The sequence below is a fragment of the Primulina eburnea genome, chromosome 16 (genome assembly GCF_022965805.1).
Source record: "Primulina eburnea isolate SZY01 chromosome 16, ASM2296580v1, whole genome shotgun sequence".
Classification (NCBI taxonomy): domain Eukaryota; kingdom Viridiplantae; phylum Streptophyta; class Magnoliopsida; order Lamiales; family Gesneriaceae; genus Primulina; species Primulina eburnea.
This window is the reverse complement of record NC_133116.1, coordinates 30,005,470-30,032,937: the sequence shown is the minus strand read 5'-3', so window position 1 is coordinate 30,032,937 and position 27,468 is coordinate 30,005,470. Positions and strand designations below refer to the sequence as shown.

At 49.3% G+C, this 27,468-nt stretch overlaps 1 protein-coding gene across 1 annotated transcript in view; it reads left to right on the top strand.

The window, feature by feature from the left end:
• Positions 1–10,853, top strand: part of LOC140817148 (uncharacterized) — a 48,326-nt gene extending 37,473 nt beyond the window's left edge. The window contains exon 3 of the mRNA XM_073176758.1: positions 10,839–10,853. The gene's annotated coding sequence lies outside the window, so the exon portion shown is untranslated. The remainder of the gene's footprint in view (positions 1–10,838) is intronic.
• Positions 10,854–27,468: the final 16,615 nt, after the last annotated feature.

The window sequence follows — 27,468 nt, the reverse complement described above, 5'->3', positions numbered from 1 at the left end:
GAGCCCTTGTTTTCCAGGATCTCTTACCGGGGAGCCCTCTGCGCTGCTTGCCCTGATTTTTCGGGTTTTCACCTCGGTTATCTCTGCCGTGGAGAATGATGGTTTTGCTGCGATTCCCTCTTTGGAAGAGGTCCGCGCGACCGTTTCTCCATTCACCATGGATAGCGTTGCGTGGCCCTGATGGCTTCTCTTCGGCGTTCTTTCAACATTGCTGGGAGATTGTCCATCATGAGTGTTTTGGTTCTGTTCTGATTTTTCCAGGGATCTCCTATGCCTCAGGGTTTTACCTAGCCACCACGATCACACTATTCCCAAAGTCGAGGGTGGCTCCACCGGGCGGACTTCCGTCCGATCAGTCTGTGCAATTGTCACGAACAAAATCATCTCGAAGTGTTGTATCTCGTTGAGGGAGTGTGGAGAGACTGTTTCCCGATATCAGAAGTGGCGTTCGTTCCGGGTCGGATGATCTCGGATAATATCTCCTTGCCCAGGAGCCACTCACAGCATTAATCTCCCCACTCCGTGGTGGTAATGTGATCTTGAAGTTGGATATGGCCAGACTTATGATAGGGTTCAGTGGCAGTTTTATTTGACGTTCTGAGACATTTTGGTTTTTCAGGACGTGGTTGTGGCTTTGGTCTCGGCCTATTTCCCATTGTCATTTCCTCGTGAACATCAATGGTTCTCTATCGGGGTTTTTTGGTTCCACCAGGGGCCTCCGGCAGGGCGATCCATTATCTCCCCTCTCTTCATTTTGGGGGCGGAGTTCTTCTCGTGGCCTAGACCGCCTCTACCTGCAGCATCCTGCGCTCGGGTTACCGTTCTGACTGTGCTATTTTGATCTACCACTGCGGTATGCTGATGATGTCATTATTTTTGCCAGTGGTGGGTCTCGGTATGCAGCGCCTTGTAGACTTTCTAGCATCACTACGAGAACTGTTCGGGCAGGCAGCGCGTGAATGCGGCCAAGAGTTCTGTGATTTTGCCTCGAGGTGCTCTGGGCGCTCCGCGTCCCAGCTTTTGCGCATCACCGGGTTCGCAGAGGGTCATCGTGCCCTCAAGTACCTCGGAGTTCCCTTATCGGGGTAATCGCACATGCTCCGTTTTCAGCCCCTCCTACAGTCTGTTCGTAGGAAGTTAGAGGGTTGGGAGATCGGACCGCTTCTCAGTTGGTCCGTGAATGCCCTCAACTACTCGTAGCCGCATGAACTGATAGAGTGCTCCCCTCTTTACCATGTCACGATCTTTACTGTTTCAGGTCGGTTCCAAGCCACCTCTGGTGTTGGAAGCGTACGTTCTCTTCATTCCTCTTTTTTCCTCCTCCCGCTTTTTTTTTTTTGTCTCCAGGCGGATTAGTTCTCCGCTTACACGTTGCCCCTTTGGCAGGAGTCCACCCGATCCTGCGGCTCCAATCTCCCCCCTTGTTATTGAGGGCGAGGCTGCAAGGAAGTGCCGCGGTTGGTCCGGGTTGCCTCCCCGTGCTTGAGGGGGGCCTGGATCCGCATATTGAAAAGATCTCGTGGAATGTGTTCTCTATGAAAGTTATGCGTCCGATTTCGGCAGGGCTCTTCTTCTATGGGCGAGATTCCTTTTTCCGGATGTATTGCTGGCTGGTCATGCTCTGCCTATGTCCCCGCCGAGCTTCTATTTCCCCCCATTTGGCGTCGGTCTCCTCAGGATTCGCCCTCGAGCGGAGCCTTGGCATTCGCTGGCAGTGTTGGCCTCGGAGATGGTTCCTTTGGGTGTGCACTTGTTTGGGGGAGTCTCTTGTCTCCCCGGTGTGTGGTCTGAGGGGGCAGGCACGTGATGTCAGATCTCTCATTTTCTTGTCTAGAGGGGTCTGGGATGTTGATCGCCTTTTTTGCTGGTTCTTGCTCCCGTTTCGGTTGCCAGGAGATTGTTTTGATATCCTGTTCTTTCAGGAGCCCCTGATACTGGCACGTGTGATCCATAGACTCCGATGGTGCCTCTCTGGAGATCTGCTGTGGGAGCTGATCCGCAGCGTGCTCCGTCTCAGAGATATTAGCCGCCCGTGTTGGGGAGTGGTTGAGGGCCCTACCAGGCGTTCCTTCCCTGGGAGTTCTGCATAAGTGGTCCACAGTTGATGAGGTGCTCCAGCGCCGGGGTGTGCGTTAGCTCGAGATGTCAGGTTGTGATATGGCTCTGAGACATTCACACACATAGTCATGGGGCGACAGCCCGGTTGTCTTCCGGATCGTTCTGGCACTTCTTTGGCGCGTGTTTTTCGGGGTCGTATTCCCGACACTGAGGATTTCAGTTTGTTCCTGTTCAGGTGGTGGAGAGAGATTTGTCTGGTCCGGGGGGAGCATGTGGCGGGAGTTTCGGGGTGGGTGGCGGCGCCGTGGGCAGTCGACTGTGGTTCCTCTGGACTGCACGGAACGAGCTACGAACCGTTCATACTCCCTGATTTCTGGGCGAGACCGGTGAAGTCATCCAGATTCCCTTGTAGTTACCTGCGTCTTGCCACCCTGCGGCCTATCTGTCAATGCCCAGACATTGGCTGGGTGTGACTTTTCTGGTTGCGAGATTCTGTGATCGTGTTGTGTCGATTTCGTCCTCCACAGGTATTCCATAGAGGAGATTTTCGGCGTAGTTTTGCGCTTTTTCTGCCTCTCCGCGACGCGCGTTGATCGCTGGTTTTTTGTTCAAGCCTAATGTGGATGGGACGCTTGCCCGTGTATATCATGGGACTCCTTTCGTCTATGGTGGCGGAGTTGTTCGGGATTGATTAGGACGCGGGTGTTGGTTGTGCTCCTCATTCATACGAGTTCATTGGAGTCTGGAGTCTTCCATCCGCGGTACCTGAGCTTTGGGCGGGTTTGTGGATTCGGCGCGTCTGTCTCCGTTGTTCTGCCATTCATTTTTCGCCTCTTGGATCGAGCGTTGATTTCGCCTGACTTCTATTCAGCTCATTCGTTCCGTGCGATGTTGCTGGGGTGTTGACCACAGTTATCAAGGATTCTGGTCCTTCTGACAGGGGGCGGGGTCTTTGCCTAGGTATTTCCGCAAATATACCGGGAGGGCTAATCTCGGTGGCGGATATTGCATGGCGGCAATGGCGCATACCCTTAGGATCACTTTACCTAGAGTTAAGTCCCTCCCTCCCTAGGGCACATTTCCCATACTTGCAACGTTCGGATACCGTCCGGACCTTCCCTACCTCAGATATAGATGTCTTAGCTGTTTTGCAGACCATTCACTGTGTTGATACCGTCTGCCGAGTTACTAAGTGTCATGGATTTTATCCGTTAGTCTTGCATTATGTAGATTGTACCCATTTTTCTTGCGGTACGTTCTTTTGTTGGCTTTTCTTTTCCCCTTTTTTTTTTGCCCACTGTCTTTGGTTCCCCCCCCTCCTGTGAGTCTGGGTAGGGTGATACACACGTATCATATTCATGTCGTGAAACACTTCTACTGACCTCAACCCCTGTGCTTGCTGGTGACCTATCTGGGATCTCTGGTGTGGTTGCGTGTCTATACTGACACCCACTCTCTCCACTCTCTCACTCTGGTGACTGTTTCAATTTGGGTTCCTCCACTCTCTCACCTTTCTTTTCCGCTGACCGCTGGAGCGTTCTTGTTCTGTTTGGCTTCTTTGGGAGGCCTTTACTGGACCACGGAGGGGGTTCACTGCAGGGCTTTCTCCTTGCATCGACGACTTCTCTCTTACCCCACCTTCTTTCTCCTTGCTCACTGACATTTCTCGGTTGCATTGTCTGAGTGGTCTTCCTGGGAGTGATCTCTTTCACTGCGTGTGTGCTATACTGACGCCCCTGGGCGCGTTACATTCATGTTCGGGGCTTCTATGATTATATATTTTGCTGTTCTGCTCTGGTGAGGTTGGGCCATTGGTGGTATGGCGGTGACGTTACTCATATTGGTGTTTCTATTTTATACCCCGGAGTCACACAGCATGCGATTCATGCTTTCAATTTCTGATTTATGACGCTTACGGCTCGTTCGCATTCTCTTCTTCGGTCTGGAGCTTCTATGGTTTTTGAGCTGGATTGCTCGTCTGGTCTTTGATTTCGGCTGCGCGAAAGTGTGATTGTTGTACTTGATGATCCCTTGCCAGTGATTACTTCTTCACAGGGGACGCACAGTTGATCGATTCTGTAGTTCGGGATGTTTTCATTTTTTAGTTTCGGTATTTACCAGTGCACATACAGCTCAGACATGGGTCCCATCAGTGGTCTTTTGCACCTTACTTTTGAGATTGGATTCATGACTGTTAGCATATGTTTCGATTGTTTAGTTTCTTAGCGTTGTGCCCTTAGGTGCTTTGTTTTAGTTAGGCATCTCACTTATGGATGTGCTTTGGCTAGTGTATTGCTTCCCAGGTCTTTGTTTTTTTTATGTCTGTATGACAGTCCTTAGAGGTTGTTTCATTCCTCCTCTCTAAGGGTGTATCTTGTATGTTGTTTTTGATGTTATATAAAGGGTGGGGAGGCTGCCCAACTTCCCCCCCGCCTTTTTTCTTTCCTGGGCAATTTTGTTCGTGTCTGTAGGTAAACCATCATTAACATGCATATAACAAAATTTAGCTCTCATATCTTAGATACTTGACTACACACTCGCCTTGACTCCGATATCTCGGCGCACCTCTCCCCCTCACCTCAACCTCTTACACCCATGATCCATGCGCAGTAATCCCCACCAAACCTTCCATTCCTGCCACATCACATCCTAAATCCCGAAAGACCCGATTAATACTTACCTCTATGCACTTCCCTAAGATACTACCTACACTATTCACCCCAACCACAATCCATCTCCCCGCACATACCCTAAACTTACACTCTATCCCTATCGATAGGTTCGTCTTGGCTCTGTGTCACTGCCCGCAGGGATCTTTCCATACTTGCCATCCCGCGCCTTCGGCATTTGCTCTTGTGATCGTATGGGTACTTGTAGATTGTTACGAGGTTTATCCCTCTTCAGGCCCACAACCCACGAATGATCTTTCCTTTACCCATTTTAGCTTTTAAAAAAACGTTCTTGGCCCCGGGCTCTGATACCCTATTTTTCTCGCCCTAAGAAACGTGCGACCCACTGTCCCTCTTATTGCTTTCGCTGGCACACTCTTACCACATGCCATGCTATCTCACACGCTTGTTTGCACGAGGGTCACGCCCTTGGATCGTGTACTCTTTGGCCGATATCCCCTGCACGCACTATACACCCATTTTTTACCACATACAGCGTCTACCTTTATGCCTATGTTAAGAAGCATCTGTCAAAGTCTAGCCTATCTTTGGATCCGACAACATTGTATCCTGCTCTCGCATTCACGTGTCTGTGTCTATTTTAACTCCGTACCGGTTCCCCGGCATTTCGTTGTGGGTACATTTCGAACTGTTTTCTGCGCTAGCGCCCAATCTGGCCGTGTGTTCTTTGTTCTGAGGATGTTCATGGTTTTGTTGAGTGTGTTCGTACCCTTTGACTACATTTTGCTCAGCTTTACATTCCCCCCTCGCTGTCCCGTCGTTCTTCTATGCCTTCTTCCTTTTCCCTGCTTGTATGTGGTCTTCGCCTCTTTGGTGCCCCTCATGCCACAGGATGTATTGTGTACCACTTGACCCCACGGCGCGTAGCTGTTGGGTCTCGTTGCTTCTTCGATCTCTACACACGACCCCGGCCTTTGGTCCTTGGCTTTTCCCCCCTTTTTCCGGGGGGGTTCGGATATTTTTTTAAAATTAGTCGGTCATGATAGTTGCACCACACCAGCCTTTTCGTTTTCTCCCGGTTCTTATGGCGGTTGGCCCTTTCCCCTGGCTCATTTTTTTCCTCTTCTTCTTCCTCTCCCCCCCTACCCTCCCTGGCACTTTTCCGGATACCTCCCCCATTGGTAACGCCCCAATCACCTTCACACCTTCGCGTTTACCTTCTCTTGAGTCTGGTTTAGTTGATGAGCCCAGTTCCGTGTCTGTTACGGTGTTCTCTGTCATCTCATTGACCCTTCCACCGCACCACTAAAACCTCATTTCTGGTAAGAGTTAGGGAACTTGTTTGTACTGACGGTCATAGACCCTAGACATGCTTATTGGCTGTGTGATTTTTCCATTATTGCATCAGAAGCAGTACTAGTTTCTCGTCCATTGTCTCCCGCACCCCCCCATTCTCCCCCAATCTTCTATTATGACTACCACACACCCCCAGGTTAACGCTGACTTCCCTTGCCGACTTTTCCTTCTGTTTTCCTCTCCCCTGCGCCGTCCATTTTGACGTGTGTTCTCAATACTTCGCACACGTCGCTCACTTTTGCGGTACACCCCACGAGACCCCCCAACCACATTTTTTTCAGCAAGTTCGCTTTCTTTCCCTGATATCGACCCCCCTTTCTCTCCCTTCCTCCCCCCGCCCCCTTGTGTTCCCGACACACATTATGCCCCGTTAGATAATCCTTTGTTCACCAGCCTGCCCCCCGACTCGTCCATCCCTTCCCGAACAAAGTCTGTTTTCCACCTTTTTTCCTGCCCACGTTTTTATACCCGCTTGAGTACTTAAGCGCCCCCCACCCAGACGTCTCACACCTGGTCATATTTTAATTGTGTTTGGCGGTACTACGTCCAAGCAGCCTCTCCGATCTCGACCCTCCTTTCCGTGCAATTTTCATTTTTGTATAAATTTTAGTGTATGTATTTGCCCCCCCTCGTGACCCCTGCCGAGTCTGCTGTGAAAATAGCGGAAAGTGCTTGTGAGACTGACCCTTCTGATTTACACTGGACTCGCTTGTCCATGTGTAATGAAGATCTGCGAAGGTCACTGCCATGGAGGGGATTTTTGGAAACAAAAATCTGCCTGCAAATGGTTAGAGGATGGTGAGAAAAACACAAACTCTTCCACAACATGGTCAAGAAGAGACGTGGGTTAATAAGATCTTCGTTTTGGGAGGAGAGGGGGAGTGTCTGACCCTCCCTGAGCTCATCCAAAGCTCTGGGTACCGCCTTCTTTCAGAACTTGCTTACTGGGGAACCTTCTGTTCTGAGTTGCCCTGATTTTTCTGATTTCATCCCTCTGATCTCGGACTCAGAGAACCGCCATCTTACTTCAGGCCCTTCTTTGGAAAGAGGTCGTTGCTGTCGTTCTTCCATCCATAGGGATAGTGTGTGCGGGGCCCGATGATTTTCCTCGGCTTTCTTCCAGCACTTGGGACATTATCCAGCATGATGTTCTCGATCGGTGTTGGACTTTTTCATGGGTCCCCGATGCCCCAGGGTTTCACTGCTACCACCATCATTCTGATTCGAAAGTTGAGGGAGCTCAGTCTTGGACTGAATTTCATCCTATAAGCCTCTGAATGTCACGAACAAGATCATCTCAGAAGTTGCTTATTCGCGTATGAGCAAGGTTGTCGAGAAGATCATCTCTATGAATCAGAGTGGTTCGTTCCTGGCAGAAATATATCTGTAAACATCCTTCTTGCCAGGAACTCATTCAAGTTTCAACTACCCTCTCGCGGGGGTAATGTCATCATCATGTTGGATATGGCTAAGGCCTACGACAGGGTTCAATGGCCTTTTCTCCTCCAGATTCTCAATAAGCTTGGCTTTTCGGATACAGTTGTTGCCATGGTATCGGCTTGCATTTCTCATTGCAAGTTCTCTTTGAATATCAATGGCAATCCTGCCGGCTTCTTCAGTTCTCTCCAGAGGTCTCCGTCAAGGAGACCCCATCTCTCCGCTCCTCTTCATTTGGGGGCGGAGTATCTCTCCCGGGGCCTGAATCGCATTTCTCTGCTATTTCCGGGTAATCGTTTTCGATCGGGGTGTGGCACCCTGGTTTCCCACTTAGCTATGTGATGATATCATTATTTTTGCTAATGGTGGGACCCCTGGCATTCGTCGCATTATGGATTTCTTGGGCATTATGCCAATTGTTCGGGCCAGATGGTCAATGTTCCAAGAGCGCTATCTATTCTCTTAGCTGCCCTGCGAGTTCTCGGCTTCGACTTCTTCGTTTGACTGGCTTCAGAGAGGGGCAGCTTCCCATCATTTACCTTGGAGTGCCCTCTTCGAGGGAATGCAAGTGTTCTCTCTTTGAGCCCATTCTTAAAGCCGTTAGGAAGAAATTAGAAGGTTGGGACTCCCGCACCTGTCTCCTGGGAGTCGTATGACTCTCATTCGCAGTGTGCCTCTTCCCTCCCCATCTATCTTTTCCAGGTGATCCAGCCTCCTTTGGCGGTCATCGAGAGACTTGAGCTGATTTTCAATGGTTTCTTATGGGGGTCTCGTCCCCTTGAGAAGAAGTGGCATTGGGCCAGATGGTCTCGTGCTTGTTTCCCTGTCTTTGAAGGGGGTCTCGGTTCCGCAAGTTGAAGGACTTGTTGTTGATCGTTTTCGATCAAGTTATGGTTCAGATTCAGGCAGGGCATTTCTCTCTGGGCGAATTCCTCCTGAATAAGTATGTAGGACTAGCATCCGTCTTATGTCCCCATTCGGGCACATTTCTCCTACTTGCGCAGGGATGATCCAATTCGTCCTAGGGCTGAGTCCAGCATCGTTGGCGGGTCGGCACCGGGGACTTATCCTTTTGGGATGATCCTGGTTCGGCGATGCCCCTCTATCCATCTGCGTCAGGTCCGTGGTGACACGTGGCATTCGTATCTCTTGCTTCTTTTTTGGATAAGGGTGGGACTTTGATAGGCTCTCATTTGTTGTTGGTCCAGTTCTGGCAGAGGATATTAATCGATTCCCATTGCTTGTGGTACGCCAGATGTGCTCACTGGATTCTGAGCCTGATGGCGTTTATTTTTCCGGTCTGCCTGGGAGTCCGTGGGGGGAGAGCTCCCATTCAGGATATTCTCACCCCCTGCTGGGGTAGCTGGCTGAGGCCTACTATGTCCTTCTTCCTGTGGAGATTTTGGCATATGTGGCTCCCTGTTGATGAGGTGCTTCAGCGGGGGATTACTTTGGTGTCTCGGTGTCATTGTTGTGACATGGCAGAGACGTTCTCCCATTTATTCCTTGACGGCCCGATTGCCCGTTCTGTGTGGCATTACTTTGGGGCCACTTCAGGGTTGTATTCCTCGAACCCTTGACTTCAGTTTGTTTCTCATTGCTTGGAAGAAGAACCTAAACTGGTCACCTGGTGGTCATGTGAAAGAGTTCCTCCCTTTCATCGTTTTGTGGTTCCTTTGGACTGCTTAGAAATGATGCCAAGCATAGACAGTTGCACTATCTCTGCTGCGACTGTCATATCCCAGATCACGTCTTACCTCAGAATGGCTTTTCTTGCCCATATCATCAAGTCTTGCCATTGGCTGGGCTTCTCCCATGCTGCCAGTCTCATGGGTATTTCGGTTCGTCATCTAAGAACCCGCAAAATGATGATGTCAGATGGCTTCGTCCACCTGCGGGTTGTTCAAATTGAATGTGGATGGAAGCTCTCGGGGCAACCCCGGTGATTCTCAGCAGTGGGCATTGTCGAGATCGTCAGGCAGGATCATCCTTTCCTTCAGTAGTTCATTTGTGTCGGGACCAATGTCAGAGCAAGAGTTGTGGGCCGTGTGGGGGGGTCTCCTTATCTGATCTGATTTCAGCCGCTTTTCCCTCTTTGGATTGAGACCGCCTCGCAGTTTCTATTCAGACTCTCAGATCTAGGAGGTGTAGTTGGCCTGTGGATCACATTATTATCAGGTTGTTTGTCTTTGAGGGGGCGTCAGGTTCATATTTCCCATATATTCCGTGAGGGGAACTCGGTGGCGGATGCGTTGGCATGGAGGCTCATACGCTCAGGCGGTAACCTTATTCTAGGATCCTCCCTCCCCACCATGTGTTCCACTCTTGCCCGATCTGATCTCTCTGGGCTCCTTACATCAGAGCCAGATGTTACTAGTCTTCGTACCAGGCCTGTTTTTTTTAAAAAAAAAAAAAAGAAAAAAAAAGAGAAAAAAAAAAAAAAATTTCTTGTGTGAGTGCGTGCGTGTGTGGGTAGCCTGTGTGCGAGGTTGTTTGTGTCGTTCTTTGGATGTGCTTCTACACCCGTTTTTCTCCGATGAATGGGTCGCTCCTTCTAGCCCCAGCTGGTGAGTCATTTATTGGACTTGAGGTTACTATCGATTTTCATATTGGAGCGTTGTCTACTTGTCCAGCTTATTACTATCATCTCCTGGGTTTCTCAGAGCTTATACAGTACCCGATTAGCGAGAGCCACTTAGGATGTTGAGATGGTTCAGTTTGTATTTTTGTGAGAGTGGGGTCTTATTTTTGCTCTCTCCATGATTTGTTCTTTGGTCTGAGAGTGCTCCAGCACCTTCTCCGTTGCTGCTTTCTCTAGACTATTCTACTATCTGGCGGGCGCTCTCTGCAGGCTTCTCCTTGTTCGCCAGTTTTTTTTTTTTATGTTTTATTGATGAGTGTTTATGGCAGCTCTGGATGATTTATCTCAGTGGTTTCTCTGTCCCCGAGCTACATTTAGCTTTTCTGTTTCTATGTTGTTTAGTTTGTTATGCGCTTTTCCTAGGGTTCTTTGTTTATGTATTTGCTACCTTAGGTTTTAGTAGTATTGTTTTTAGTTGCCTTTTGGAGAGGTCTTGGTCTAGTCCCCCTTTCATTTAAGGTGTTTACTCTTGTACTGTTTTATTTTGTGGATAATACAGGTAGGGGTCCGCCTAACCCCCGCTTCTAGCGGTGTTTAAAAAAAAAAAAAAACCCTAAACCCTAAACCCAAAATCCTAAAACCCAAACCCAAACCCTAAACCTAAACCGCCCCCAAAAATGTTTCTCTACAGTGAATAGTGCCCCCAAAAACCCAAATCGCCCAAAAAAATCGCCCCCATGTCGGAGGCCGGTGTTCGGCTGGCCACCCTGATTCAGGTATATGATTCTCTGATGGGCGTTCATTGCAGAGTTCTCCTTGCCCATCAGTGTTATTAGTTAGTATGATGTATTCCGGGGCCCCTGATGTTTATTTTCTGGGTTGCTTTGTTGTAGTATGTCTTTTATTTTGTTATGATGTTATGCTTATTTCGCCTTTGCTGCGGAGGTCTTGGCCTAGTCCCCCTCCCATCAGGCTTTCTTTGTACTGCTCTTTTGTTTTTTATAAATAATATTTTCTGGAAAAAAAAAAAACCCTAAACCCTAAACCCTAACCCTAAACCCTAAACCCTAATGGGACTCTGGACCATCATGAGTCTAAAATATATGGGATCTAACTCCTTACCGACATGAGTATAAACTGCCTGGGATATTATATAAAATATTGAAATACAAGACCTTGGCCTCCATAAATAACTTGTGGGGGTCAAATCTTTTTAACCAAGTAGCCTTTGGCTCAATGGTTATGTACTCACTTCATAGTGGGGAGACCAGGGTTCAATTCTCAGCGAGGACGAATTAATTGTAACCCTGGATTTCAGTCCTTGAAGTGGGTTAGTGGACAATTGGGCCCTCTGGGCCCCACCGATCTACTAGCCCATGAGGTAGGGGCAGAAACAAATTTATCAAACGCCTGAAGTGGGCCGGAAAGAAATATTATTGGGCCCAATGGGCCCTCTTGATCCGGAAGGCCCATGATGTACGAGTTCGAAATCTCGTGGCCCATCACGAGTATAATCTAATGGGACTCCGGACCATCATGAGTCTATAATATATGGGATCTAACTCCTAACCGACATGAGTATAAACTGCCTGGGATATTATATAAAATACTAAAATACAAGACCTTGGCCTCCATAAATACCTTGTGGGGGTAAAATCTTTTTTAACCAAGTAGCCTTTGGCTCAATGGTTATGTACTCACTTCATAGTGGGAAGACCAGGGTTCAATTCTCAGCGAGGACGAATTAATTGTAACCCTGGATTTCAGTCCTTGAAGTGGGTTAGTGGACAATTGGGCCCTCTGGGCCCCACCGATCTACTAGCCCATGAGGTAGGGGCAGAAACAAATTTATCAAACGCCTGAAGTGGGCCGGAAAGAAATATTATTGGGCCCCATGGGCCCTCTTGATCCGGAAGGCCCATGATGTAGGAGTTCGAAATCTCGTGGCCCATCACGAGTATAATCTAATGGGACTCCGGACCATCATGAGTCTAAAATATATGGGATCTAACTCCTTACCGACATGAGTATAAACTGCCTGGGATATTATATAAAATACTGAAATACAAGACCTTGGCCTCCATAAATACCTTGTGGGGGTCAAATCTTTAAATTCTCAGCGAGGACGAATTAATTGTAACCCTGGATTTCAGTCCTTGAAGTGGGTTAGTGGACAATTGGGCCCTCTGGGCCCCACGGATCTACTAGCCCATGAGGTAGGGGCAGAAACAAATTTATCAAACGCCTGAATTGGGCCGGAAAGAAATATTATTGGGCCCAATGGGACCTTTTGATCCGGAAGGCCCATGATGTAGGAGTTCGAAATCTCGTGGCCCATCACGAGTATAATCTAATGGGAGTCCGGACCATCATGAGTCTAAAATATATGAGATCTAACTCCTTACCGACATGAGTATAAACTGCCTGGGATATTATATAAAATACTGAAATACAAGACCTTGGCCTCCATAAATACCTTGTGGGGGTCAAATCTTTAAATTCTCAGCGAGGACGAATTAATTGTAACCCTGGATTTCAGTCCTTGAAGTGGTTAGTGGACAATTGGGCCCTCTGGGCCCCACCGATCTACTAGCCCATGAGGTAGGTGCAGAAACAAATTTATTAAACGCCTGAAGTGGATCGGAAAGAAATATTATTGGGCCCAATGGGCCCTCTTGATCCGGAAGGCCCATGATGTAGGAGTTCGAAATCTCGTGGCCCATCACGAGTATAATCTAATGGGACTCCGGACTATCATGAGTCTAAAATATATGGGATCTAACTCCATACCGACATGAGTATAAACTGCCTGAGATATTATATAAAATACTGAAATACAAGACCTTGGCCTCCATAAATACCTTGTGGGAGTCAAATCTTTCAACCAAGTAGCCTTTGGCTCAATGGTTATGTACTCACTTCATAGTGGGGAGACCAGGGTTCAATTCTCAGCGAGGACGAATTAATTGTAACCCTGGATTTCAGTCCTTGAAGTGGGTTAGTGGACAATTGGGCCCTCTGGGCCCCATCGATCTACTAGCCCATGAGGTAGGGGCAGAAACAAATTTATCAAACGCCTGAAGTGGGCCGGAAAGAAATATTATTGGGCCCAATGGGCCCTCTTGATCCGGAAGGCCCATGATGTAGGAGTTCGAAATCTCGTGGCCCATCACGAGTATAATCTAATGGGACTCCGGACCATCATGAGTCTATAATATATGGGATCTAACTCCTTACCGACATGAGTATAAACTGCCTGGGATATTATATAAAATACTGAAATACAAGACCTTGGCCTCCATAAATACCTTGTGGGGGTAAAATCTTTTTTAACCAAGTAGCCTTTGGCTCAATGGTTATGTACTCACTTCATAGTGGGAAGACCAGGGTTCAATTCTCAGCGAGGACGAATTAATTGTAACCCTGGATTTCAGTCCTTGAAGTGGGTTAGTGGACAATTGGGCCCTCTGGGCCCCACCGATCTACTAGCCATGAGGTAGGGGCAGAAACAAATTTATCAAACGCCTGAAGTGGGCCGGAAAGAAATATTATTGGGGCCCTCTTGATCCGGAAGGCCCATGATGTAGGAGTTCGAAATCTCGTGGCCCATCACGAGTATAATCTAATGGGACTCCGGACCATCATGAGTCTAAAATATATGGGATCTAACTCCTTACCGACATGAGTATAAACTGCCTGGGATATTATATAAAATACTGAAATACAAGACCTTGGCCTCCATAAATACCTTGTGGGGGTCAAATCTTTAAATTCTCAGCGAGGACGAATTAATTGTAACCCTGGATTTCAGTCCTTGAAGTGGGTTAGTGGACAATTGGGCCCTCTGGCCCCCACGGATCTACTAGCCCATTAGGTAGGGGCAGAAACAAATTTATCAAACGCCTGAATTGGGCCGGAAAGAAATATTATTGGGCCCAATGGGCCCTCTTGATCCGGAAGGCCCATGATGTAGGAGTTCGAAATCTCGTGGCCCATCACGAGTATAATCTAATGGGACTCCGGACCATCATGAGTCTAAAATATATGAGATCTAACTCCTTACCGACATTAGTATAAACTGCCTGGGATATTATATAAAATACAGAAATACAAGACCTTGGCCTCCATAAATACCTTGTGGGGGTCAAATCTTTAAATTCTCAGCGAGGACGAATTAATTGTAACCCTGGATTTCAGTCCTTGAAGTGGGTTAGTGGACAATTGGGCCCTCTGGGCCCCACCGATCTACTAGCCCATGAGGTAGGGGCAGAAACAAATTTATCAAACGCCTGAAGTGGACCGGAAAGAAATATTATTGGGCCCAATGGGCCCTCTTGATCCGGAAGGCCCATGATGTACGAGTTCGAAATCTCGTGGCCCATCACGAGTATAATCTAATGGGACTCCGGACCATCATGAGTCTATAATATATGGGATCTAACTCCTTACCGACATGAGTATAAACTGCCTGGGATATTATATAAAATACTGAAATACAAGACCTTGGCCTCCATAAATACCTTGTGGGGGTAAAATCTTTTTTAACCAAGTAGCCTTTGGCTCAATGGTTATGTACTCACTTCATAGTGGGAAGACCAGGGTTCAATTCTCAGCGAGGACGAATTAATTGTAACCCTGGATTTCAGTCCTTGAAGTCGGTTAGTGGACAATTGGGCCCTCTGGGCCCCACCGATCTACTAGCCCATGAGGTAGGGGCAGAAACAAATTTATCAAACGCCTGAAGTGGGCCGGAAAGAAATATTATTGGGCCCCATGGGCCCTCTTGATCCGGAATGCCCATGATGTAGGAGTTCGAAATCTCGTGGCCCATCACGAGTATAATCTAATGGGACTCCGGACCATCATGAGTCTAAAATATATGGGATCTAACTCCTTACCGACATGAGTATAAACTGCATGGGATATTATATAAAATACTGAAATACAAGACCTTGGCCTCCATAAATACCTTGTGGGGGTCAAATCTTTAAATTCTCAGCGAGGACGAATTAATTGTAACCCTGGATTTCAGTCCTTGAAGTGGGTTAGTGGACAATTGGGCCCTTTGGGCCCCACGGATCTACTAGCCCATGAGGTAGGGGCAGAAACAAATTTATCAAACGCCTGAATTGGGCCGGAAAGAAATATTATTGGGCCCAATGGGCCCTCTTGATCCGGAAGGCCCATGATGTAGGAGTTCGAAATCTCGTGGCCCATCACGAGTATAATCTAATGGGACTCCGGACCATCACGAGTCTAAAATATATGAGATCTAACTCCTTACCGACATGAGTATAAACTGCCTGAGATATTATATAAAATACTGAAATACAAGACCTTGGCCTCCATAAATACCTTGTGGGGGTCAAATCTTTAAATTCTCAGCGAGGACGAATTAATTGTAACCCTGGATTTCAGTCCTTGAAGTGGGTTAGTGGACAATTGGGCCCTCTGGGCCCCACCGATCTACTAGCCCATGAGGTAGGGGCAGAAACAAATTTATCAAACGCCTGAAGTGGACCGGAAAGAAATATTATTGGGCCCAATGGGCCCTCTTGATCCGGAAGGCCCATGATGTAGGAGTTCGAAATCTCGTGGCCCATCACGAGTATAATCTAATGGGACTCCGGACTATCATGAGTCTAAAATATATGGGATCTAACTCCTTACCGACATGAGTATAAACTGCCTGGGATATTATATAAAATACTGAAATACAAGACCTTGGCCTCCATAAATACCTTGTGGGAGTCAAATCTTTCAACCAAGTAGCCTTTGGCTCAATGGTTATGTACTCACTTCATAGTGGGGAGACCAGGGTTCAATTCTCAGCGAGGACGAATTAATTGTAACCCTGGATTTCAGTCCTTGAAGTGGGTTAGTGGACAATTGGGCCCTCTGGGCCCCATCGATCTACTAGCCCATGAGGTAGGGGCAGAAACAAATTTATCAAACGCCTGAAGTGGGCCGGAAAGAAATATTATTGGGCCCAATGGGCCCTCTTGATCCGGAAGGCCCATGATGTAGGAGTTCGAAATCTCGTGGCCCATCACGAGTATAATCTAATGGGACTCCGGACCATCATGAGTCTAAAATATATGGGATCTAACTCCTTACCGACATGAGTATAAACTGCCTGGGATATTATATAAAATACTTAAATACAAGACCTTGGCCTCCATAAATATCTTGTAGGGGTCAAATCTTTGGATTATCGTCCTTTGTTTAAAAAAAAAAAAAAAATTGAAAATTTTCCAATATGCTCTCAAGCCACAAAAAACCCTAATACCTCCCACAAATCGCCGCCACCACCGCCGCCATGACGTCGCCGGATTTCGGCCGGCCACCTACCCCACCTGACTTGCCTATGTCAGGCGAACAACATACTAAAATTTCAGATCAATCGGACACCGTATCCCCCTCCAAATCGCCTTTTGAAACCACGAAATTTTCGCCCTCTGTACGTCCGCCGGTCGTCTCTACTCCGATCGGCACAATTAATATACCGTTGGATTCCTCTTGTTTAATCGATCATGCTGCCAAAAAATCAGGTCAATCGGAGTCCATTTGCCCTTCCAATTGCACCTCCAAAGTTCCGCCCCAGATCTTCAACGCGCCGCCGGTGACATTTTCTGCAATTCCGGCCAACTCCGGCGTTGCCAGGCCACCTCCGACCCCGATCTGGACTCGCCTTGATGAGACGCTTCATAGCCCTCAATCAATTTCAGGATATATGTTGTAACCAACGCTCAATTCCAGATCTACGAATTTCCCCGCAAGAAACCTAGATGCGCATACTAAACCGATCAATTGCCCCTCGATTTCAACTCCGTTTTTAAATTCCTCTTACCACCGTGCTCGTCCACCCATGGGTAATGATTCCCCCACATCAATTTTGGAAAATCCGCCCCCGACCGTGAACGCCCAATATGGGGTTAACTCAACGATTTTCGGCCATTCTTTGCCAGATTTCAGCACCATTCCGACCGAGTCTACCACTTTTACCTCCGGTTCTGGCACTCACAACACCCCGCCGACCCAGGCTACTGTCCCGACTGGTAACCGCCGAGTCCACTCGGCCGAGTCGACTCGGCCGCCCACCTCCCTCCCCAAACCGGCAGCCCACCCCGTCTCGTTCCGTGATGCGCTGGCGCCCCCGTCTCCCAGGACTACCAAGAAGAGCTTTGATGAAGTCCGTAGCTCGATGACAGATTTGCCAGAACCGACATTCATCAATGGGAAGCCGGGTATTCGATTCCGGACGAGGTAATCTCATCCCTTGCAGCTCCTTATAAATATGCACTGGTGGGTAAAATTTCGGGCAACAGGACACTGGTCCCTAGATCTGATAGAGCAACTGCTTTTACCAAATTGGGACTCTTCCGTCCTTTGACCTTAAATTCTTGCCCCGAGGCTTTCTAGTTTTAACCCTCACCTGCGAGGATGACTATGCTCGTATTTGGACCCGTGGGAATATGTTTGTGGGCCCAATTGGCATCCGCTTCTCAAAGTGGACGCCTGAGTTTAAGTTCCAAGCTGAGTCACCGATGGCCCCTGTCTGGATCCGGCTTCCTGAACTTCCACTCCACCTTTTTCAGAAATCTAGCCTCTTCGCTCTGGCCAAACTCGTGGGAAACCCAATCAAAATGGACGATTACACTGCTGATATGACTCGAGGAGCTTTCGCTCGGGTTTGTGTTGAGATTAATGTCCTCGACCCACTAGTCAAGCAGATCTGGGTGGGATGGCGTGACCACACTCAGGAGATCGATGTGATATATGAAAAAATCCCCTCTTACTACCTGGACTGCAAAATGTTGGGGCACTCTACTGAGATCTGCTATTCCCATGGCAAAAACCCTCGGCCCCCTCGACCCAATGCCCAGGGAAAGGCGCCCCACCTCACCACTCCCCCACCTCCCTCGACTCATTCACCCACTGAGGAGGGCCCCCACACCTCCCCTTCTGAGCCTCATGCCCCGATCCCTCCCCAAACCAGGGCTGCTAAACGCAGAAGGAGACGCAATGTGAAAGCAACTCTCACTAGAAATGACCCGTCCACCTCTAACCCTTTTGAGGTCCTTCAAAATCTGTTTGAGGATACGGGCCCCTGTCCCGATCCCCCTCTCGTGCCTTCGCACCCTTCTCCTGCTATCCCGCTCACTCCGGCTAGTGAGTCTTCCCTTCCAAGTCCGTCGCAAGCATCCCTCTCGATCAAATGTGCCCCTCTAGCTCGTCCTTGGGCCAAGGAGGTGGAGGAGGAGGATGCTGCTCAGTTTCTTGACTGCGCGGAGGACCTTGGATCCCCGCACCCTCTCATTGTTGACCCCGTGATTGACCCCGTGCTTGACACTTCTGTCTGTGTGGTGAACCACAGTAGCCACTCGATCCCGACTGTCTCTCTCCCGTCATCTCGAGCTCTCTTTAATCCTAATTCTCCGCCCGAAATCTCCTCCTATTCTCTCGAGGCGATCGTCCACCATCAAGGTCCCCCACACTCTGACTTCAATCTTGTCACCACCTCCTCTGTTTGGAATGACCCCGACCCCCACGGGCGTCGCGCTGAGTCCTGTGATGGGCGTGATTTTGACAGTGTCATTCTTGACACTGACATGTCCAACCAAGTCAATAAACGCCTAACTGAATCGGGAGACTTTCAACCGAAGAAGAATAGGCGCAGAGCTAGGTCCCCTCGACACAGATCGAGATCCCCTAATGCTCGTTCCTCATGAATTGCCTCCTTTGGAATATTAGGGGACTAGGTAACACTAAGTCCCTCCAGAGGCTCCACACCCTTGTGGACCGCCACCGTGTCAACCTCTTGGCCATCTTCGAACCCATGACTGTCTTGGATCATCGATTCATGACCTCGCAGTTAGGGTTTCATCAGGTCATTTCCAATACTAACAATAAGATCTGGGTTTTCTCGTCCGAGGACGTTAAGATCGAGCGTCTGCTCGATCACGACCAGTTCCTCCACCTCCGCGTCTCCGCTGCCTTTCTCCCGGCAGATGTCTTTTACTCCTTCGTCTATGCAAAGTGCGACCACGTAGATCGCCGTCTCCTTTGGGATTCCCTCATCCAGTTTAAGCCCGCCTGTGGCCCCTGGCTGGTGGGCGGCGATTTCAATGTTGTGAGGGATGCTTCCGAGTGCCTTGGCACTTCTGGAGGCCGACCCCTCCCCATGGAGGAGTTCAACGACTTCATCCTTCAGTCAGGTTTAGTCGATGCCGGGTTTGAAGGGTCCTCGTTCACTTGGACCAACAAAACCATTTGGAAAAGACTGGACAGAGTCTTCGTATCAGTAGACTGGGGAGACCACTTCAATTCCATTCGTGTCCAACACCTCCCTCGTACAGTCTCTGATCACTGTCCTCTCCTTACCTCCGCTCCTATTTTTGCTCGTGGACCTAGCTCTTTCAGGTTCCAAAGCATGTGGATTCGGCATCATGACTTTCTCCAAACTGTCAGGCTTAATTGGCACCTGCCGTGCCACCTGACTGGTATGCCCCGCCTCTTTGCCAAGCTGAAAAGACTTAAAAACCACCTGAAATGGTGGAACCGAGATGTTTTTGGCAACATCTTTGACAAAATCAATGAGGCGGAGAAGTTGGTGCGACTCGCAGAGGTGGCCTGCGAGAATGACCCCAGCGATCTCTCTTGGCAAAGCCTATACAAGTGTAACGCGGATTTGGCTAATGTCACGGCTATGGAGGCCGATTTCTGGAAGCAAAAAGCCGCGTGCAATTGGCTGGAAGATGGGGAGAGGAAACACTAAGCTCTTCCACAATATGGTTAAGAGAAAGCACGTGGCCAACAAAATCTTCAGGATCTGGGACAACGGGACTTGTCTCACGTCTCCAGAGCTCATCCAGCGATCCGGGGCTGCTTTCTTTGAAAATCTCCTCACAGGGGACCCCTTTGTGTTGGATCGCCCAGACTTCTCTGACTTCCCGTCGGTCATTTCGCAAGCTGAGAACCACAGTCTGGTCGCCACCCCCACCCTGGAGGAGGTGCGCGCTGTGGTTTTCTCCATCTCTAGGGACAGTGTGGCTGGCCCCGACGGATACTCCTCGCTCTTCTATCAGCACTGCTGGGATATTGTCCATCAGGACGTTTTTGATGCAGTCCTTGATTTCTTCCATGGCTCCCCGATCCCCCAGAGTTTCACCGCCACCACGATCACCCTGATTCCCAAAGTGGCGGGAGCACACGCGTGGACGGACTTCCGCCCCATTAGCTTGTGCAATGTCTCGAACAAAATCATATCTAAGCTCTTGTATTCGAGGTTGAAGACCGTTGTCGGAGACCTCATCTCCCCTAATCAGAGTGGTTTTGTTCCCGGCAGACTGATCTCGGATAACATTCTCCTGGCCCAGGAGCTTACTCATAGTCTGAACCTCCCCACCCGGGGAGGTAATGTTATCCTGAAACTGGACATGGCCAAGGCCTACGATAGGGTCCAGTGGCCGTTCCTCCTGGATGTCCTCCGGAAGTTCGGTTTCTCCGAGCAGGTGGTGGCGATGGTGTCGACTTGCATATCCCTTTGCAAGTTCTCCGTCAACATCAATGGGACCCCTGCTGGTTTCTTTAGCTCGACCAGGGGGCTTCGCCAGGGCGACCCCCTGTCCCCTCTCCTCTTTGTTCTTGGGGCCGAATACCTCTCGCGGGGCCTGAACCGCCTGTTTTCTCAGCACCCCGAGCTCCGATTCCGTTCGGGATGTGACATCATGATCTCTCACCTCGCATATGCTGACGATGTCATCATTTTCGCAAATGGTGGCACCCGTGGGATGAAGCGCATCAAAGATTTCTTGTGGCACTTCGAGAACTGCTCTGGCCAGCTGGTCAATGTGGTTAAGAGTGCCGTCATCTTGCCCCCGAGATGCCCGGAGCGACTCCGCTCCCGCATCCTGCGCACCACCGGGTTTGCTGAGGGGCACCTCCCTATGAAGTACCTGGGCGCACCGTTATTCCGGGGGCACAGAAAATGTGTGCTTTTCGAGCCCCTCCTGCTTCAGATCAGGAAAAAACTCGAGGGATGAGAGACTCGTACACTTTCGCCAGGGAGTCGTATGACTCTTATCAGAAGTGTCCTTCTCTCGATCCCCATTTATCTGTTCCAGGTGGTCCAACCACCTCTGGCTATTTTGGAGAGGATTGAGCTGATCTTTAATGCCTTCCTGTGGGGCTCTCGGCCGCAGGAGAAGAAATGGCACTGGGCTCGGTGGTCCCGTGCGTGCCTCCCGGCCTTAGAGGGGGGTCTTGGCTTCCGCAGGTTGAAAGACCTTGTGGACAGCTTCTCTATTAAGTTGTGGTATAGATTCCGACAGGGATCTTCCCTCTGGGCGAAGTTCCTGCTGCAGAAGTACTGCAAGACTCTGCACCCAGCCCGGGTCCCCTGTCGTGGGATCATCTCCCCGTCATGGCGGCGCCTCTTACAGATCCGGCCTCGTGCCGAGCCTGGTATTCGCTGGAGACTTGGTGACGGGTGCATCTCTTTCTGGGATGATATCTGGATTGGTGATACCCCTCTGTCCGTTCAGAGGGAGGTTAGAGGGAACCGTGAGGCTCGCGTCTCAAGTTTCTTGGTAGAGGTGGCCTGGGACTTTGATCGTCTTTGTTCTGTTGTTGCCCCCTCGATTGCGGAGGCCATCACTTTGGTCCCCATTCTGATAGGTGAGCCCGATTCTGCCTGTTGGATCCATAGCTCGGACGGTGTTTTCTCGACGAAATCAGCTTGGGAGCTGGTTCGTCAACGTGCACCTTCGTCCGATATCTTTATCCCCTGCTGGGGGAGGTGGATGAGACCCACCATGTCTTTCTTCTTCTGGAGACTCTGGCATCGGTGGCTCCCGATCGATGAGGTTCTTCAGCGGCGCGGGGTTTCTCTAGCTTCCAAGTGTCAGTGCTGTGATTTGTCGGAGACATTCACGCACATCTTTCTTGACAGCCCCGTTGCCCGTCATGTTTGGCATTTTTTCGGTGCCGTTTTCCGCATTCAAATTCCCCCGACTGGGGATCTCAAGCTGTTCCTCTGCGCTTGGAAGAGGAATCTCGACTGGACTCCGGGGGGCCACGTGAAGGAATTCCTGCCCTTCATCGTCCTTTGGTTCCTCTGGACTGCTCGTAACGATGCGAAGCACCGCCACCTACCCATCTCCGGGGAGACGGTCAAGCATCAGGTTTTATCTTATCTTCGTCTTGCCCACTTGGCCTCCACTGTTAAGCCCAAGCACTGGCTGGGCTCTCTTCATTTGGCCAGACAGATAGGCATCTCGGTCAATCTTCGGCGCTTGCTGAAAATGACCATTGTTCGGTGGCTCAGACCTCCTCCTGGGGTCTTCAAGCTCAACATAGATGGGAGTTCGAGAGGTAACCCCGGGGAGTCTACTGTTGGAGGGGTTGCTCGTGATGCCTCCGGGCAGGTTCTTTTCTCGTTCAGTGAGTTCATCGGCGTCGGGACCAACATCAGGGCGGAGCTGTGGGCTGTTTGGAGAGGACTCATTCATTGTTCTGACCTTAGCCTTTTTCCCCTTTGGATTGAAACCGACTCTCAGATTTCCATCCAGATCCTTCGTTCTCGTAGGTGTCAGTGGGCTCTTGACCTTATTGTCTCTAGGATTCGCTGTCTTATGCGGGGGCGTGCTGTTCATATTTCTCATATTTACCGGGAGGGTAACTCGGTGGCGGATGCTTTAGCGACTGAGGCCCATACTCTTCGGCGATACTCTTTCACGACAGGGCCGGCTCTCCCCAGACATATCTTGATTCTCGCTCGCTCAGACCACTCAGGGTTGCCGTACCAAAAAAAAAAAAAAAAATCGGCCAAAAAAAAAAAAAAAAATCGGCCAAAAAAAAAAATAGTATTAATTTTTATTCTGTTTGTTTACTTTATTTCTCTAGTTACCTGTTGTTTTCTTTTTTTTCTCTCTAGTTACCTTTTGTTTTCGCCCGGGGTGCGTGTGAGGGTACTTTCGCGTGAGTTCATCTGCGTGTGTGCGTGCGTTTCGGTGTGCGTGCGGGCAGCTTTGTGAGTTCGTGTGGTTGGGTGTGCGTGCGTGCGTCTGTGTGTGTGAGTGTGTGCGTGCGTGAGTTACTGAGCGTGCGTGAGTGGGCTCTTGTTTGCGTTGGTTTTCGTGTGCCTCCGTGCGTGCGTGCGTGCGTGAGCCCTTTTGTGCGTCGGTGCTCGTGTGTGTGTGCGTGCGTCCGTGAGTTTGCGTGTGTGTGTCTCTCTGTTTAGATCTGCTCTCTCGGTTGCCTCTCTTGGGCATATGTTGACGTTTGACACTCAGGTTTACTCTTTAGTCTTTGGGCAGGCCAGCCATCTTAGGCCCTCCCCTGCTTTGTCCTTGTGCGTCTCTTTCTGGCGGGCCTCAGACGCCAGACGCACTACTTCGGGAGGACGTCTTGGCCTCCTAGGTGGGACCAGACACCCATTGCCACCACGACGGGATTTAGATGGGTCTCCCATTTGGACCCATGGATGCTGGAGATTTAGATGCTTGGCTTCAGCACATTGGTTTACTACTGTCGTTTTTCCACTTTTCCGGGTGCTCTGGCGGGAACATACGCCTACCTGGAGTCTTCTTTAGTCACTTGAGACATAGTTATTCATGACTTTTGACGGTCATCTTGCTTGCACTGAAGTGACCCTTGTAGTATCTGCTTTTTGATTTGCGTATTACTGTTTACATTTGCGCTTAGCCTTTTGAGGAGGTCTTGGTCTAGTCCCCCTTCTCACTTAGGTGTTTTTTCTTTGTACGGACAACATTTTTATGTTTCATTTATTTACAGGTAGGGGTCTGCCAAACCCCCCGCCACTCTGGCGGCGTTCTCTTAAAAAAAAAAAAACAAAAACCCTAAACCCTAAACAAAAAAAAAAAACCCTAAACACTAAACCCTAAACCCAAAAAAAAAACCATTCGCCCCCAAAAAAATTTTCTCTGAAAAAACACACAGTAAAACGTGAGAAAAAACACACTAAAATCGCACTATTCACGAGCCACCGTCACCATGCAACCGCCGCCGGATCCTGACCGGCGCCACCTACCACCGGAACCGCCTCCTCACGGCGGTCAACATTCCAAAAATTCAGCTTCATCGGAGTCCGGCAAGCCTCCTATTTTTCCGTTCGAAAATGGCACAATTCCGTCCAAATCTTCGCAGACGACGTGCACTGTTCCTACCGGCGTCGGAGTGACTTCACTAGACTCGTCTCAGCCCGGCGATTCTTTTGGTACCAACCCCGTAGTAAATGGTTCACTATCCCATCCGCAATCGGCGTGCAAAGAGACGGCTGTACTGTTCACGAAATCGCCGGCGATTCATTCTTCGATTCCGGCAGCTTCACATATTGTCTGTCAAATCCAAAGCCCGATCTGTGATCCCCACTTCATGTCGGTCAAAACGCCTCAACCTATTGAACAATCCCCGTTCACCGGCGCCGGTAATTTTAGATCTGAGATTTCCCTGTCTTCCGCGCAATTGCCGTCACATTCTACTCCGATTTCCGGCGCCGATACAGTGTTTTTCTTCAATTCCTCTGGCCCAGTGCTTCGTCCAGTCATGGGTCGGATATTGCCAGGCTCAATTGCAGGTCCGGCCACCGGTCGGAAACCCCCAATTTTTAGGGCAATCTAGGGTTTCTTCGTCTTCCTTGGTTCAATCGGCCCCTCCTTTGACCGGTTCTGCTCGGAATAGTCCCGGTTCTGGGTTCTTAACACCGTCGGCTTCACATGGTGGTGCTCCGGCAGTTGACTCACGGGTCAACTCGGTTGAGTCAAACCGGCGAGTTGACCGAGTTGACTCGGCAGTCAAAGATGCTGATGCAGCGGTCAAACCAGGTTTGCATGTTCCTACTCCGCTTACTGCGCCTTTTCGCGATATTCTTGCTCTGCCGTCCCCTCGCACGGCCAATAAAAGCTTTGATGAATTGCATTGTTCAATGGAAGATGTGCCTGTGCCAACTCTTAGGAATGGCAAACTGGGTATTCTATTCCCGGAAGAGGTAATTTCTTCTTTGGCTGAACCATTTAAATTTGCTTTGGTTGGAAAAATTTCTGGTAATAGATCTCTAGTTCCAAACTCTGGGATTTCTGCGGCTTTTGCTAAGTTGGGGCTAGTTCGATCTTTTGATTTGAAGTTCATGCCTAGAGGTTTTCTTGTTCTTACCTTGGCTTGTGAAGAAGATTATGCGGTCTTTTGGACCAAAGGGATTATGCAGGTGGGGCCTCTGTCGATCCGCTTCTCAAAGTGGACACCAGAGTTTAATCTTCAGGAAGAATCACCCATTGCCCCTGTTTGGGTCCGTTTTCCGGGTCTTCCCCTCCATTTGTTTTCTAAGAAAAGTCTTTTTGCGTTAGCATCAATTGTGGGGAAACCGGTGAAAATGGACGATCATACTGCTGCAGCATCTCGAGGCGCCTTTGCTCGAGTATGTGTAGAGATGAATGTGTTGGAACCACCGATCAAAGAAGTTTGGGTGGGTTGGGGTGATCATGCTCAAGAAATTGAAGTCATTTATGAGCGCATCCCCGGATACTGCACGGATTGCAAAATGCTGGGTCATTCGACCAGTGTTTGTTATTCCCATGGCAAAAACCCAAAACCCGTTCGTCCTAAGCCTGCTGACCGTGCTCCTGGTCAGTCTCCCATTTCTACAGAGCCTGCCCCACTAGGGGGTGTTGATCCTGGTTTTAATTTGGGGACCCAGCCTCAGCTTCAGAAAACTGGCACGGGTCCCAGACGTCGAGGGAGAAAGAGGCCAGTTCGGCAGGTTCTTCCAAGAAAGAATCCTCTTGAGTTGAATCCTTTTGAGGTGCTCTCGCATGGGCAGGATGCGGATCCTAACCCTGTTGGGTTAGATTGTGTTGATACGGATCCTCCCTGTAGTAATCTGGAAGATGCAGGTGTTGGGTCTTCTGGGAAGGATCAATTGGAGTCTGTTCTTGTTGAGGGTGTGACCCTCAGTGATGACGTTATTGATGGAGGGGTTCAGTTGGGTGATTGTGTGGATGGTATTGGGGTACCGTCTACTTCTGAGTTGCCTGTGTTTGGTTCTCTGGGGCCTTGCACTTTGAATCACAGTAGTCATTCCATCCCCTCTGTTCCTTTGTCTCCTGATGATGCTTCCTCTGCGGTTGAGGAATTGGTTGCTAGGCAGGGGCCTTCTGTCAGTGAGTTGGTCTTTCGGCTGGAATCTGCTGGAGATTCTGACCATGAATTTGATCGGCATTCGGAGTCGGGTGATGGCTCTCGGTCTGAAAGTCGTATTCTGGATGCGGATATGGGGGATATTAAGAAAAGGAAGGAGAATGCTTTTCATAGGTCGCGTAAAACGCGACAGGGCGGTTCTGGTGCCCATTCTCCATGAATTTTCTCATATGGAATGTCCGGGGGCTCCGGAGCTCGGAGTCTCAACAGAGGCTACATGCCCACGTTAAAGAAAAGAGAGTCAAGATCTTGGCTATTTTGGAACCCATGATTGATCTCGATGTTCGTTTTATGACTCGTCGTTTTGGTTTTTCTCGAGTTATATCGAACTCCTCGGGTCATATCTGGGTTTTCTTTGCTGAGGATGTGAAGGCTGAGTGTCTCCTTGATCACACTCAATTCCTTCACTTCCGGGTTTCTGCTAGTTTTTTGCCTACCACCATATTTTGTTCATTTGTTTATGCTAAGTGTGACTACATTGAGCGCAGACATCTTTGGACTTCTTTGCTTCAGGTTAAGCCTGATCAAGGTCCTTGGATTGTCGGTGGCGACTTTAATGTAGTTAGAAATTCCTCGGAGTGTTTGGGTTCTTCTGGTGGGCGGTTGCTTCCCATGGAAGAATTTAATCACTTTATTTTGGATTCTGGGTTAGTGGACGCTGGTTTTGAGGGGTCTTCGTTCACGTGGACGAACAAGACCGTTTGGAAGCGTCTTGATAGGGTTTTTGTGTCTGTTGATTGGGGTGATCATTTTCATTCTATTCGTGTGGAGCACCTCATTCGTACAGTCTCTGACCATTGTCCTCTTTTTGTGTCAGCCCCGGTCTTTGCTAGTGGGCCGAGTTCTTTTCGCTTTCAGAGCATGTGGCTCAGGCACCACGGTTTTTTAAAGACGGTGCGGCTTAATTGGAATTTGCCGTGTCATTTGAACGGCATGCACCGTCTTTTTGTGAAATTGAAGCGCCTCAAGAGCCACCTGAAGTGGTGGAATAAGAGTGTTTTTGGTGATCTTTTTGCCAAACTTGCTGAGGCGGAGCAGGCTGTCCGGGTTGCTGAGGCAGTTTGCGAGGCTGACCCTTCGGATTTGCATTGGACTAGTTTGTCCAATTGCAATGAAGATCTTGCTTGGGTTACCGCCATGGAGGCGGATTTTTGGCGGCAAAAAGCCGCTTGTAGGTGGTTAGAGGATGGT